This window comes from Lissotriton helveticus, chromosome 1_2 (genome assembly GCF_964261635.1).
Source record: "Lissotriton helveticus chromosome 1_2, aLisHel1.1, whole genome shotgun sequence".
Lineage (NCBI taxonomy): Eukaryota > Metazoa > Chordata > Amphibia > Caudata > Salamandridae > Lissotriton > Lissotriton helveticus.
In genome coordinates, this window is record NC_136058.1 from 377,758,994 (window position 1) to 377,771,493 (window position 12,500).

Genomic DNA, 12,500 nt, shown 5'->3' on the forward strand with positions numbered 1-12,500 from the left:
CTGTAGGCATATGAGGAGGGGAAAATAAGTCAAAAGGCCATCAGCATTTGTTGATCTGGCTTGAAGGCTGTAAGTATAAGGACCTTGTGGCGCAACGGTAGCGCGTCTGACTCCAGATCAGAAGGTTGCGTGGTCAAATCACGTCGGGGTCACTGCTTACCATTTTATTCCCCACTGAGTTCATATATTTCCTTTCGAAAACAAAGTCAAAGGAACGCAGCCTTGCATTGGCCGGGAATCGAACCCGGGCCTCCCGCGTGGCAGGCGAGAATTCTACCACTGAACCACCAATGCTTCACATGGGGAGTTCACAGGCATAGCTCTGTCCAAGACAGTGATCAGGTGCACACACTTAAATTGTACACATATGAACAAAGTGTGCGCAGCAGACATGACAACGCCAAAGTTTCACATGATGATGGCTTATATAAGACAAGCTCCAGGCAGGCACATACATATCAAGATATATATTGAGTCTAAGGAAAGATGCTGTAGTCACTCGTCTCTGTGGCGCAATCGGTTAGCGCGTTCGGCTGTTAACCGAAAGGTTGGTGGTTCAAGCCCACCCAGGGACGTATTATTTTGCCTGAATGAAACACTTGAATGGAAAACAGATACATACCTTTGCTCTCTCCTGCTGGACACCCTTTCCCTGAATATTTCAATTCTCTGCGTTCTCTCGGCACCTGCAGTCAATTTCATAATTAGGATAGAAAACAAAAGGTCAAGCTCTGTAATACAACTGTAGGCATATGAGGAGGGGAAAATAAGTCAAAAGGCCCACAGCATTTGTTGATCTGGCTCCGAAAGCTGTAAGTGTAAGGACCTCGTGGCGCAACGGTAGCGCGTCTGACTCCAGATCAGAAGGTTGCGTGTTCAAATCACGTCGGGGTCACTGCTTACCATTTTATTCCCCACTGAGGTCATATATTTCCTTTCGAAAACAAAGTCAAAAGAAAGCAGTCTTGCATTGGCCGGGAATCGAACCCGGGCCTCCCGCGTGGCAGGCGAGAATTCTACCACTGAACCACCAATGCTTCACATGGGTTGTTCACAGGCAGAGCTCTGCCCAAGACAGTGATCAGGTGCACACACTTAAATTGTACACATATGAACAAAGTGTGCGCAGCAGACATGATAACGCCAACGTTTCACATGAAGATGGCAAGAATCAGATGCAGGAGACTATAACTATGAATGTCTTTGCATTTGCTGAGGTCACTGGCTTGGGACTAGAGTTGTGTTTATCAGTGCATGATGGCAGGCTGCTCCCGACAAAAGTGGTTCACAGAATGCACCCGCCAGATCACCAGCACTATTGTGTTTCAGATTATCTCACTGAACTCTCCTCCTGGAAAATCCTTCCCACTGGCTTTCCCAGATTCTGTGTCCTCCCCTAAATGCTGGGGTGAAACGGGCAGAGTTCTGCGCCCTGCGTCCCTTTACGCGTCCCTAACGCGCTCCCAACGCGGCCTACAGCCCTGGTCGGGCTTAGATCACTGGAGCCTTTTGTGACCAAGAACTCCGGAAGCCTAGGGTCAGGCCTGTTGCACAGGCATATTGTGCCTTGCCAATCCGGGATTGTTGTGTTTCAGGGCCTAGCCATCAATACTCCTGGGATTTCTTTCCCTGAGAACCCTCTTGTCCCTGTCCTCCCACAAGCCCCAGCTTTTATGTAAAATAAAGTGTGCACCATGGGCCTTCCCCTATTTGCTCTCTCCCCAATCTCTTTCTCCAAAGCTGAGCTCTGAAGGTAAATGTATCTATCTGAGTGAGGGGCTAGGGAGGGCCTTTCCCAGCAGTCTTACAAGTCAAGAGTTCAGAGAAAGCACCTGCTATGGGAGGGAGACTTTGCTCACAGAGAAGTCAAGTCTAACATAACACATCTGATGGGCAAGGCACACGCCTTACTGGCTGGTAGCACACCTACAGAGGAGCAGGGAGCTATGCTAAGCAGGCAACAGAAAAGTCATGTATGTGTCTCATACACTGGGACCGGTAGTAATACTGGCTCTAAGACCATTAGACAGTAGTCTATTCATCATTACGTCCAACAATAACAAGACACTAAGCAAATGAGAAATGCTGTATGGCATAAAGACGCATTATATAACACAAGCTCCAGGCAGGCACACAATTATCAAGATATATATTGAGTCTCAGGAACTGTGCTACAGTTATTAACCTCTGTGGTGCAAATGGTTAGCGCGTTCGGTTGTTAACAGAAAGGTTGGTGGTTCAAGCCCACCCAGGGAAGTATCCTTTTTGCCGGCATGAAACACTTTAATGAAACACAGATACGTACCTCTGCTCTCTCCTGCTTAAGACCCTTTATCTGAACATTTCAATCCTCTGCGTTCTCTCTGCACCTGCAGTCAATTTCATAATTAGGATAGAAAACAAAAGGCCTAGCCCTGTAATACAACTGTAGGCATATGAGGAGGGGAAAATAAGTCAAAAGGCCATCAGCATTTGTTGATCTGGCTTGAAGGCTGTAAGTGTAAGGACCTTGTGGCGCAACGGTAGCGCGTCTGACTCCAGATCAGAAGGTTGCGTGGTCAAATCACGTCGGGGTCACTGCTTACCATTTTATTCCCCACTGAGTTCATATATTTCCTTTCGAAAACAAAGTCAAAGGAACGCAGCCTTGCATTGGCCGGGAATCGAACCCGGGGCTCCCGCGTGGCAGGCGAGAATTCTACCACTGAACCACCAATGCTTCACATGGGGAGTTCAGAGGCATAGCTCTGTCCAAGACAGTGATCAGGTGCACACACTTAAATTGTACACAGATGAACAAAGTGTGCGCAGCAGACATGACAACGCCAAAGTTTCACATGATGATGGCTTATATAAGACAAGCTCCAGGCAGGCACATACATATCAAGATATATATTGAGTCTAAGGAAAGATGCTGTAGTCACTCGTCTCTGTGGCGCAATCGGTTAGCGCGTTCGGCTGTTAACCGAAAGGTTGGTGGTTCAAGCCCACCCAGGGACGTATTATTTTGCCTGAATGAAACACTTGAATGGAAAACAGATACATACCTTTGCTCTCTCCTGCTGGACACCCTTTCCCTGAATATTTCAATTCTCTGCGTTCTCTCGGCACCTGCAGTCAATTTCATAATTAGGATAGAAAACAAAAGGTCAAGCTCTGTAATACAACTGTAGGCATATGAGGAGGGGAAAATAAGTCAAAAGGCCCACAGCATTTGTTGATCTGGCTCCGAAAGCTGTAAGTGTAAGGACCTTGTGGCGCAACGGTAGCGCGTCTGACTCCAGATCAGAAGGTTGCGTGTTCAAATCACGTCGGGGTCACTGCTTACCATTTTATTCCCCACTGAGGTCATATATTTCCTTTCGAAAACAAAGTCAAAAGAAAGCAGTCTTGCATTGGCCAGGAATCTAACCCGGGCCTCCCGCGTGGCAGGCGAGAATTCTACCACTGAACCACCAATGCTTCACATGGGTTGTTCACAGGCAGAGCTCTGCCCAAGACAGTGATCAGGTGCACACACTTAAATTGTACACATATGAACAAAGTGTGCGCAGCAGACATGATAACGCCAACGTTTCACATGAAGATGGCAAGAATCAGATGCAGGAGACTATAACTATGAATGTCTTTGCATTTGCTGAGGTCACTGGCTTGGGACTAGAGTTGTGTTTATCAGGGCATGATGGCAGGCTGCTCCCGACAAAAGTGGTTCACAGAATGCACCTGCCAGATCACCAGCACTATTGTGTTTCAGATTATCTCACTGAACTCTCCTCCTGGAAAATCCTTCCCACTGGCTTTCCCAGATTCTGTGTCCTCCCCTAAATGCTGGGGTGAAACGGGCAGAGTTCTGCGCCCTGCGTCCCTTTACGCGTCCCTAACGCGCTCCCAACGCGGCCTACAGCCCTGGTCGGGCACAGCCCTGGTCGGGCTTAGATCACTGGAGCCTTTTGTGACCAAGAACTCCGGAAGCCTAGGGTCAGGCCTGTTGCACAGGCATATTGTGCCTTGCCAATCCAGGATTGTTGTGTTTCAGGGCCTAGCCATCAATACTCCTGGGATTTCTTTCCCTGAGAACCCTCTTGTCCCTGTCCTCCCACAAGCCCCAGCTTTTATGTAAAATAAAGTGTGCACCATGGGCCTTCCCCTATTTGCTCTCTCCCCAATCTCTTTCTCCAAAGCTGAGCTCTGAAGGTAAATGTATCTATCTGAGTGAGGGGCTAGGGAGGGCCTTTCCCAGCAGTCTTACAAGTCAAGAGTTCAGAGAAAGCACCTGCTATGGGAGGGAGACTTTGCTCACAGAGAAGTCAAGTCTAACATAACACATCTGATGGGCAAGGCACACGCCTTACTGGCTGGTAGCACACCTACAGAGGAGCAGGGAGCTATGCTAAGCAGGCAACAGAAAAGTCATGTATGTGTCTCATACACTGGGACCGGTAGTAATACTGGCTCTAAGACCATTAGACAGTAGTCTATTCATCATTACGTCCAACAATAACAAGACACTAAGCAAATGAGAAATGCTGTATGGCATAAAGACGCATTATATAACACAAGCTCCAGGCAGGCACACAATTATCAAGATATATATTGAGTCTCAGGAACTGTGCTACAGTTATTAACCTCTGTGGTGCAAATGGTTAGCGCGTTCGGTTGTTAACAGAAAGGTTGGTGGTTCAAGCCCACCCAGGGAAGTATCCTTTTTGCCGGCATGAAACACTTTAATGAAACACAGATACGTACCTCTGCTCTCTCCTGCTTAAGACCCTTTATCTGAACATTTCAATCCTCTGCGTTCTCTCTGCACCTGCAGTCAATTTCATAATTAGGATAGAAAACAAAAGGCCTATCCCTGTAATACAACTGTAGGCATATGAGATGGGGAAAATAAGTCAAAAGGCCATCAGCATTTGTTGATCTGGCTTGAAGGCTGTAAGTGTAAGGACCTTGTGGCGCAACGGTAGCGCGTCTGACTCCAGATCAGAAGGTTGCGTGGTCAAATCACGTCGGGGTCACTGCTTACCATTTTATTCCCCACTGAGTTCATATATTTCCGTTCGAAAACAAAGTCAAAGGAACGCAGCCTTGCATTGGCCGGGAATCGAACCCGGGCCTCCCGCGTGGCAGGCGAGAATTCTACCACTGAACCACCAATGCTTCACATGGGGAGTTCACAGGCATAGCTCTGTCCAAGACAGTGATCAGGTGCACACACTTAAATTGTACACATATGAACAAAGTGTGCGCAGCAGACATGACAACGCCAAAGTTTCACATGATGATGGCTTATATAAGACAAGCTCCAGGTAGGCACATACATATCAAGATATATATTGAGTCTAAGGAAAGATGCTGTAGTCACTCGTCTCTGTGGCGCAATCGGTTAGCGCGTTCGGCTGTTAACTGAAAGGTTGGTGGTTCAAGCCCAACCAGGGACGTATTATTTTGCCTGAATGAAACACTTGAATGGAAAACAGATACATACCTTTGCTCTCTCCTGCTGGACACCCTTTCCCTGAATATTTCAATTCTCTGCGTTCTCTCGGCACCTGCAGTCAATTTCATAATTAGGATAGAAAACAAAAGGTCAAGCTCTGTAATACAACTGTAGGCATATGAGGAGGGGAAAATAAGTCAAAAGGCCCACAGCATTTGTTGATCTGGCTCTGAAAGCTGTAAGTGTAAGGACCTCGTGGCGCAACGGTAGCGCGTCTGACTCCAGATCAGAAGGTTGCGTGTTCAAATCACGTCGGGGTCACTGCTTACCATTTTATTCCCCACTGAGGTCATATATTTCCTTTCGAAAACAAAGTCAAAAGAAAGCAGTCTTGCATTGGCCGGGAATCTAACCCGGGCCTCCCGCGTGGCAGGCGAGAATTCTACCACTGAACCACCAATGCTTCACATGGGTTGTTCACAGGCAGAGCTCTGCCCAAGACAGTGATCAGGTGCACACACTTAAATTGTACACATATGAACAAAGTGTGCGCAGCAGACATGATAACGCCAACGTTTCACATGAAGATGGCAAGAATCAGATGCAGGAGACTATAACTATGAATGTCTTTGCATTTGCTGAGGTCACTGGCTTGGGACTAGAGTTGTGTTTATCAGGGCATGATGGCAGGCTGCTCCCGACAAAAGTGGTTCACAGAATGCACCCGCCAGATCACCAGCACTATTGTGTTTCAGATTATCTCACTGAACTCTCCTCCTGGAAAATCCTTCCCACTGGCTTTCCCAGATTCTGTGTCCTCCCCTAAATGCTGGGGTGAAACGGGCAGAGTTCTGCGCCCTGCGTCCCTTTACGCGTCCCTAACGCGCTCCCAACGCGGCCTACAGCCCTGGTCGGGCACAGCCCTGGTCGGGCTTAGATCACTGGAGCCTTTTGTGACCAAGAACTCCGGAAGCCTAGGGTCAGGCCTGTTGCACAGGCATATTGTGCCTTGCCAATCCGGGATTGTTGTGTTTCAGGGCCTAGCCATCAATACTCCTGGGATTTCTTTCCCTGAGAACCCTCTTGTCCCTGTCCTCCCACAAGCCCCAGCTTTTATGTAAAATAAAATGTGCACCATGGGCCTTCCCCTATTTGCTCTCTCCCCAATCTCTTTCTCCAAAGCTGAGCTCTGAAGGTAAATGTATCTATCTGAGTGAGGGGCTAGGGAGGGCCTTTCCCAGCAGTCTTACAAGTCAAGAGTTCAGAGAAAGCACCTGCTATGGGAGGGAGACTTTGCTCACAGAGAAGTCAAGTCTAACATAACACATCTGATGGGCAAGGCACACGCCTTACTGGCTGGTAGCACACCTACAGAGGAGCAGGGAGCTATGCTAAGCAGGCAACAGAAAAGTCATGTATGTGTCTCATACACTGGGACCGGTAGTAATACTGGCTCTAAGACCATTAGACACTAGTCTATTCATCATTACGTCCAACAATAACAAGACACTAAGCAAATGAGAAATGCTGTATGGCATAAAGACGCATTATATAACACAAGCTCCAGGCAGGCACACAATTATCAAGATATATATTGAGTCTCAGGAACTGTGCTACAGTTATTAACCTCTGTGGTGCAAATGGTTAGCGCGTTCGGTTGTTAACAGAAAGGTTGGTGGTTCAAGCCCACCCAGGGAAGTATCCTTTTTGCCGGCATGAAACACTTTAATGAAACACAGATACGTACCTCTGCTCTCTCCTGCTTAAGACCCTTTATCTGAACATTTCAATCCTCTGCGTTCTCTCTGCACCTGCAGTCAATTTCATAATTAGGATAGAAAACAAAAGGCCTAGCCCTGTAATACAACTGTAGGCATATGAGGAGGGAAAATAAGTCAAAAGGCCATCAGCATTTGTTGATCTGGCTTGAAGGCTGTAAGTGTAAGGACCTTGTGGCGCAACGGTAGCGCGTCTGACTCCAGATCAGAAGGTTGCGTGGTCAAATCACGTCGGGGTCACTGCTTACCATTTTATTCCCCACTGAGTTCATAAATTTCCTTTCGAAAACAAAGTCATAGGAACGCAGCCTTGCATTGGCCGGGAATCGAACCCGGGCCTCCCGCGTGGCAGGCGAGAATTCTACCACTGAACCACCAATGCTTCACATGGGGAGTTCACAGGCATAGCTCTGTCCAAGACAGTGATCAGGTGCACACACTTAAATTGTACACAGATGAACAAAGTGTGCGCAGCAGACATGACAACGCCAAAGTTTCACATGATGATGGCTTATATAAGACAAGCTCCAGGCAGGCACATACATATCAAGATATATATTGAGTCTAAGGAAAGATGCTGTAGTCACTCGTCTCTGTGGCGCAATCGGTTAGCGCGTTCGGCTGTTAACCGAAAGGTTGGTGGTTCAAGCCCACCCAGGGACGTATTATTTTGCCTGAATGAAACACTTGAATGGAAAACAGATACATACCTTTGCTCTCTCCTGCTGGACACCCTTTCCCTGAATATTTCAATTCTCTGCGTTCTCTCGGCACCTGCAGTCAATTTCATAATTAGGATAGAAAACAAAAGGTCAAGCTCTGTAATACAACTGTAGGCATATGAGGAGGGGAAAATAAGTCAAAAGGCCCACAGCATTTGTTGATCTGGCTCCGAAAGCTGTAAGTGTAAGGACCTTGTGGCGCAACGGTAGCGCGTCTGACTCCAGATCAGAAGGTTGCGTGTTCAAATCACGTCGGGGTCACTGCTTACCATTTTATTCCCCACTGAGGTCATATATTTCCTTTCGAAAACAAAGTCAAAAGAAAGCAGTCTTGCATTGGCCAGGAATCTAACCCGGGCCTCCCGCGTGGCAGGCGAGAATTCTACCACTGAACCACCAATGCTTCACATGGGTTGTTCACAGGCAGAGCTCTGCCCAAGACAGTGATCAGGTGCACACACTTAAATTGTACACATATGAACAAAGTGTGCGCAGCAGACATGATAACGCCAACGTTTCACATGAAGATGGCAAGAATCAGATGCAGGAGACTATAACTATGAATGTCTTTGCATTTGCTGAGGTCACTGGCTTGGGACTAGAGTTGTGTTTATCAGGGCATGATGGCAGGCTGCTCCCGACAAAAGTGGTTCACAGAATGCACCCGCCAGATCACCAGCACTATTGTGTTTCAGATTATCTCACTGAACTCTCCCCCTGGAAAATCCTTCCCACTGGCTTTCCCAGATTCTGTGTCCTCCCCTAAATGCTGGGGTGAAACGGGCAGAGTTCTGCGCCCTGCGTCCCTTTACGCGTCCCTAACGCGCTCCCAACGCGGCCTACAGCCCTGGTCGGGCTTAGATCACTGGAGCCTTTTGTGACCAAGAACTCCGGAAGCCTAGGGTCAGGCCTGTTGCACAGGCATATTGTGCCTTGCCAATCCGGGATTGTTGTGTTTCAGGGCCTAGCCATCAATACTCCTGGGATTTCTTTCCCTGAGAACCCTCTTTTCCCTGTCCTCCCACAAGCCCCAGCTTTTATGTAAAATAAAGTGTGCACCATGGGCCTTCCCCTATTTGCTCTCTCCCCAATCTCTTTCTCCAAAGCTGAGCTCTGAAGGTAAATGTATCTATCTGAGTGAGGGGCTAGGGAGGGCCTTTCCCAGCAGTCTTACAAGTCAAGAGTTCAGAGAAAGCACCTGCTATGGGAGGGAGACTTTGCTCACAGAGAAGTCAAGTCTAACATAACACATCTGATGGGCAAGGCACACGCCTTACTGGCTGGTAGCACACCTACAGAGGAGCAGGGAGCTATGCTAAGCAGGCAACAGAAAAGTCATGTATGTGTCTCATACACTGGGACCGGTAGTAATACTGGCTCTAAGACCATTAGACAGTAGTCTATTCATCATTACGTCCAACAATAACAAGACACTAAGCAAATGAGAAATGCTGTATGGCATAAAGACGCATTATATAACACAAGCTCCAGGCAGGCACACAATTATCAAGATATATATTGAGTCTCAGGAACTGTGCTACAGTTATTAACCTCTGTGGTGCAAATGGTTAGCGCGTTCGGTTGTTAACAGAAAGGTTGGTGGTTCAAGCCCACCCAGGGAAGTATCCTTTTTGCCGGCATGAAACACTTTAATGAAACACAGATACGTACCTCTGCTCTCTCCTGCTTAAGACCCTTTATCTGAACATTTCAATCCTCTGCGTTCTCTCTGCACCTGCAGTCAATTTCATAATTAGGATAGAAAACAAAAGGCCTAGCCCTGTAATACAACTGTAGGCATATGAGGAGGGGAAAATAAGTCAAAAGGCCATCAGCATTTGTTGATCTGGCTTGAAGGCTGTAAGTGTAAGGACCTTGTGGCGCAACGGTAGCGCGTCTGACTCCAGATCAGAAGGTTGCGTGGTCAAATCACATCGGGGTCACTGCTTACCATTTTATTCCCCACTGAGTTCATATATTTCCTTTCGAAAACAAAGTCAAAGGAACGCAGCCTTGCATTGGCCGGGAATCGAACCCGGGCCTCCCGCGTGGCAGGCGAGAATTCTACCACTGAACCACCAATGCTTCACATGGGGAGTTCACAGGCATAGCTCTGTCCAAGACAGTGATCAGGTGCACACACTTAAATTGTACACAGATGAACAAAGTGTGCGCAGCAGACATGACAACGCCAAAGTTTCACATGATGATGGCTTATATAAGACAAGCTCCAGGCAGGCACATACATATCAAGATATATATTGAGTCTAAGGAAAGATGCTGTAGTCACTCGTCTCTGTGGCGCAATCGGTTAGCGCGTTCGGCTGTTAACCGAAAGGTTGGTGGTTCAAGCCCACCCAGGGATGTATTATTTTGCCTGAATGAAACACTTGAATGGAAAACAGATACATAGCTTTGCTCTCTCCTGCTGGACACCCTTTCCCTGAATATTTCAATTCTCTGCGTTCTCTCGGCACCTGCAGTCAATTTCATAATTAGGATAGAAAACAAAAGGTCAAGCTCTGTAATACAACTGTAGGCATATGAGGAGGGGAAAATAAGTCAAAAGGCCCACAGCATTTGTTGATCTGGCTCCGAAAGCTGTAAGTGTAAGGACCTCGTGGCGCAACGGTAGCGCGTCTGACTCCAGATCAGAAGGTTGCGTGTTCAAATCACGTCGGGGTCACTGCTTACCATTTTATTCCCCACTGAGGTCATATATTTCCTTTCGAAAACAAAGTCAAAAGAAAGCAGTCTTGCATTGGCCGGGAATCGAACCCGGGCCTCCCGCGTGGCAGGCGAGAATTCTACCACTGAACCACCAATGCTTCACATGGGTTGTTCACAGGCAGAGCTCTGCCCAAGACAGTGATCAGGTGCACACACTTAAATTGTACACATATGAACAAAGTGTGCGCAGCAGACATGATAACGCCAACGTTTCACATGAAGATGGCAAGAATCAGATGCAGGAGACTATAACTATGAATGTCTTTGCATTTGCTGAGGTCACTGGCTTGGGACTAGAGTTGTGTTTATCAGTGCATGATGGCAGGCTGCTCCCGACAAAAGTGGTTCACAGAATGCACCCGCCAGATCACCAGCACTATTGTGTTTCAGATTATCTCACTGAACTCTCCTCCTGGAAAATCCTTCCCACTGGCTTTCCCAGATTCTGTGTCCTCCCCTAAATGCTGGGGTGAAACGGGCAGAGTTCTGCGCCCTGCGTCCCTTTACGCGTCCCTAACGCGCTCCCAACGCGGCCTACAGCCCTGGTCGGGCACAGCCCTGGTCGGGCTTAGATCACTGGAGCCTTTTGTGACCAAGAACTCCGGAAGCCTAGGGTCAGGCCTGTTGCACAGGCATATTGTGCCTTGCCAATCCGGGATTGTTGTGTTTCAGGGCCTAGCCATCAATACTCCTGGGATTTCTTTCCCTGAGAACCCTCTTGTCCCTGTCCTCCCACAAGCCCCAGCTTTTATGTAAAATAAAGTGTGCACCATGGGCCTTCCCCTATTTGCTCTCTCCCCAATCTCTTTCTCCAAAGCTGAGCTCTGAAGGTAAATGTATCTATCTGAGTGAGGGGCTAGGGAGGGCCTTTCCCAGCAGTCTTACAAGTCAAGAGTTCAGAGAAAGCACCTGCTATGGGAGGGAGACTTTGCTCACAGAGAAGTCAAGTCTAACATAACACATCTGATGGGCAAGGCACACGCCTTACTGGCTGGTAGCACACCTACAGAGGAGCAGGGAGCTATGCTAAGCAGGCAACAGAAAAGTCATGTATGTGTCTCATACACTGGGACCGGTAGTAATACTGGCTCTAAGACCATTAGACAGTAGTCTATTCATCATTACGTCCAACAATAACAAGACACTAAGCAAATGAGAAATGCTGTATGGCATAAAGACGCATTATATAACACAAGCTCCAGGCAGGCACACAATTATCAAGATATATATTGAGTCTCAGGAACTGTGCTACAGTTATTAACCTCTGTGGTGCAAATGGTTAGCGCGTTCGGTTGTTAACAGAAAGGTTGGTGGTTCAAGCCCACCCAGGGAAGTATCCTTTTTGCCGGCATGAAACACTTTAATGAAACACAGATACGTACCTCTGCTCTCTCCTGCTTAAGACCCTTTATCTGAACATTTCAATCCTCTGCGTTCTCTCTGCACCTGCAGTCAATTTCATAATTAGGATAGAAAACAAAAGGCCTAGCCCTGTAATACAACTGTAGGCATATGAGGAGGGGAAAATAAGTCAAAAGGCCATCAGCATTTGTTGATCTGGCTTGAAGGCTGTAAGTGTAAGGACCTTGTGGCGCAACGGTAGCGCGTCTGACTCCAGATCAGAAGGTTGCGTGGTCAAATCACATCGGGGTCACTGCTTACCATTTTATTCCCCACTGAGTTCATATATTTCCTTTCGAAAACAAAGTCAAAGGAACGCAACCTTGCATTGGCCGGGAATCGAACCCGGGCCTCCCGCGTGGCAGGCGAGAATTCTACCACTGAACCACCAATGCTTCACATGGGGAGTTCACAGGCATAGCTCTGTCC

At 47.7% G+C, this 12,500-nt stretch overlaps 19 non-coding genes across 19 annotated transcripts; 10 read left to right on the forward strand and 9 right to left on the reverse strand.

The window, feature by feature from the left end:
- Positions 1–223: 223 nt before the first annotated feature.
- TRNAG-GCC (transfer RNA glycine (anticodon GCC)) lies at positions 224–294 on the reverse strand. The gene has a single exon. It is a non-coding gene; the product is annotated as a tRNA-Gly (tRNA).
- Positions 295–501: 207 nt separating this feature from the next.
- On the forward strand, positions 502–575 carry TRNAN-GUU (transfer RNA asparagine (anticodon GUU)). The gene has a single exon. It is a non-coding gene; the product is annotated as a tRNA-Asn (tRNA).
- Positions 576–823: 248 nt separating this feature from the next.
- TRNAW-CCA (transfer RNA tryptophan (anticodon CCA)) lies at positions 824–895 on the forward strand. The gene has a single exon. It is a non-coding gene; the product is annotated as a tRNA-Trp (tRNA).
- A 71-nt stretch (positions 896–966) lies between these two features.
- Positions 967–1,037, reverse strand: TRNAG-GCC (transfer RNA glycine (anticodon GCC)). Its single transcript has one exon. It is a non-coding gene; the product is annotated as a tRNA-Gly (tRNA).
- A 1,611-nt stretch (positions 1,038–2,648) lies between these two features.
- TRNAG-GCC (transfer RNA glycine (anticodon GCC)) lies at positions 2,649–2,719 on the reverse strand. The gene has a single exon. It is a non-coding gene; the product is annotated as a tRNA-Gly (tRNA).
- Positions 2,720–2,926: 207 nt separating this feature from the next.
- TRNAN-GUU (transfer RNA asparagine (anticodon GUU)) lies at positions 2,927–3,000 on the forward strand. The gene has a single exon. It is a non-coding gene; the product is annotated as a tRNA-Asn (tRNA).
- Positions 3,001–3,248: 248 nt separating this feature from the next.
- TRNAW-CCA (transfer RNA tryptophan (anticodon CCA)) lies at positions 3,249–3,320 on the forward strand. The gene has a single exon. It is a non-coding gene; the product is annotated as a tRNA-Trp (tRNA).
- Positions 3,321–5,089: 1,769 nt separating this feature from the next.
- Positions 5,090–5,160, reverse strand: TRNAG-GCC (transfer RNA glycine (anticodon GCC)). The gene has a single exon. It is a non-coding gene; the product is annotated as a tRNA-Gly (tRNA).
- Positions 5,161–5,367: 207 nt separating this feature from the next.
- Positions 5,368–5,441, forward strand: TRNAN-GUU (transfer RNA asparagine (anticodon GUU)). Its single transcript has one exon. It is a non-coding gene; the product is annotated as a tRNA-Asn (tRNA).
- A 248-nt stretch (positions 5,442–5,689) lies between these two features.
- Positions 5,690–5,761, forward strand: TRNAW-CCA (transfer RNA tryptophan (anticodon CCA)). The gene has a single exon. It is a non-coding gene; the product is annotated as a tRNA-Trp (tRNA).
- A 71-nt stretch (positions 5,762–5,832) lies between these two features.
- On the reverse strand, positions 5,833–5,903 carry TRNAG-GCC (transfer RNA glycine (anticodon GCC)). The gene has a single exon. It is a non-coding gene; the product is annotated as a tRNA-Gly (tRNA).
- Positions 5,904–7,529: 1,626 nt separating this feature from the next.
- Positions 7,530–7,600, reverse strand: TRNAG-GCC (transfer RNA glycine (anticodon GCC)). The gene has a single exon. It is a non-coding gene; the product is annotated as a tRNA-Gly (tRNA).
- A 207-nt stretch (positions 7,601–7,807) lies between these two features.
- TRNAN-GUU (transfer RNA asparagine (anticodon GUU)) lies at positions 7,808–7,881 on the forward strand. Its single transcript has one exon. It is a non-coding gene; the product is annotated as a tRNA-Asn (tRNA).
- Positions 7,882–8,129: 248 nt separating this feature from the next.
- Positions 8,130–8,201, forward strand: TRNAW-CCA (transfer RNA tryptophan (anticodon CCA)). The gene has a single exon. It is a non-coding gene; the product is annotated as a tRNA-Trp (tRNA).
- Positions 8,202–9,954: 1,753 nt separating this feature from the next.
- On the reverse strand, positions 9,955–10,025 carry TRNAG-GCC (transfer RNA glycine (anticodon GCC)). The gene has a single exon. It is a non-coding gene; the product is annotated as a tRNA-Gly (tRNA).
- Positions 10,026–10,232: 207 nt separating this feature from the next.
- On the forward strand, positions 10,233–10,306 carry TRNAN-GUU (transfer RNA asparagine (anticodon GUU)). The gene has a single exon. It is a non-coding gene; the product is annotated as a tRNA-Asn (tRNA).
- A 248-nt stretch (positions 10,307–10,554) lies between these two features.
- Positions 10,555–10,626, forward strand: TRNAW-CCA (transfer RNA tryptophan (anticodon CCA)). The gene has a single exon. It is a non-coding gene; the product is annotated as a tRNA-Trp (tRNA).
- Positions 10,627–10,697: 71 nt separating this feature from the next.
- On the reverse strand, positions 10,698–10,768 carry TRNAG-GCC (transfer RNA glycine (anticodon GCC)). Its single transcript has one exon. It is a non-coding gene; the product is annotated as a tRNA-Gly (tRNA).
- A 1,627-nt stretch (positions 10,769–12,395) lies between these two features.
- Positions 12,396–12,466, reverse strand: TRNAG-GCC (transfer RNA glycine (anticodon GCC)). The gene has a single exon. It is a non-coding gene; the product is annotated as a tRNA-Gly (tRNA).
- Between the last annotated feature and the right edge of the window lie 34 nt (positions 12,467–12,500).